Source organism: Lupinus angustifolius, chromosome LG02 (assembly GCF_001865875.1).
Source record: "Lupinus angustifolius cultivar Tanjil chromosome LG02, LupAngTanjil_v1.0, whole genome shotgun sequence".
Taxonomy (NCBI): domain Eukaryota; kingdom Viridiplantae; phylum Streptophyta; class Magnoliopsida; order Fabales; family Fabaceae; genus Lupinus; species Lupinus angustifolius.
In genome coordinates this window covers 6,134,041-6,135,279 of record NC_032010.1, presented here as the reverse complement: position 1 = coordinate 6,135,279, position 1,239 = coordinate 6,134,041, and positions in this window count along the sequence as shown.

Sequence of the window (1,239 nt, the reverse complement as noted above, 5' to 3'; positions counted from 1 at the left end):
GGATAGGATGAGGACGTGAATGAGGATGCGGATGAGGAAGAGGATGAGGATGAGGAAAAGGATGAGGTTAGGATGACGAATGAGGATGAAGAATGAGAATGAGGATGAGGATGGGGATAGGATGAGGAGTAGAATGAGGATGAGGATAAGGAAGAGGATAGGATGAGGATAGGATGTGGATGAGAACGAGGATGAGGATAGGATAAGGATGAGGATGAGGATAAGGAAGAGGATAGGATGAGGATAGGATGTGGATGAGAACGAGGATGAGGATAGGATAAGGATGAGGATGAGGATAAGGAAGAGGATAGGATGAGGATAGGATGTGGATGAGAACGAGGATGAGGATAGGATAAGGATGAGGATGAGGATAAGGAAGAGGATAGGATGAGGATAGGATGTGGATGAGAACGAGGATGAGGATAGGATAAGGATGAGGATGAGGATAAGGAAGAGGATAGGATGAGGATAGGATGTGGATGAGAACGAGGATGAGGATAGGATAAGGATGAGGATGAGGATAAGGAAGAGGATAGGATGAGGATAGGATGTGGATGAGAACGAGGATGAGGATAGGATAAGGATGAGGATGAGGATAAGGAAGAGGATAGGATGAGGATAGGATGTGGATGAGAACGAGGATGAGGATAGGATAAGGATGAGGATGAGGATAAGGAAGAGGATAGGATGAGGATAGGATGTGGATGAGAACGAGGATGAGGATAGGATAAGGATGAGGATGAGGATAAGGAAGAGGATAGGATGAGGATAGGATGTGGATGAGAACGAGGATGAGGATAGGATAAGGATGAGGATGAGGATAAGGAAGAGGATAGGATGAGGATAGGATGTGGATGAGAACGAGGATGAGGATAGGATAAGGATGAGGATGAGGATAAGGAAGAGGATAGGATGAGGATAGGATGTGGATGAGAACGAGGATGAGGATAGGATAAGGATGAGGATGAGGATAAGGAAGAGGATAGGATGAGGATAGGATGTGGATGAGAACGAGGATGAGGATAGGATAAGGATGAGGATGAGGATAAGGAAGAGGATAGGATGAGGATAGGATGTGGATGAGAACGAGGATGAGGATAGGATAAGGATGAGGATGAGGATAAGGAAGAGGATAGGATGAGGATAGGATGTGGATGAGAACGAGGATGAGGATAGGATAAGGATGAGGATGAGGATAAGGAAGAGGATAGGATGAGGATAGGATGTGGATGAGAACGA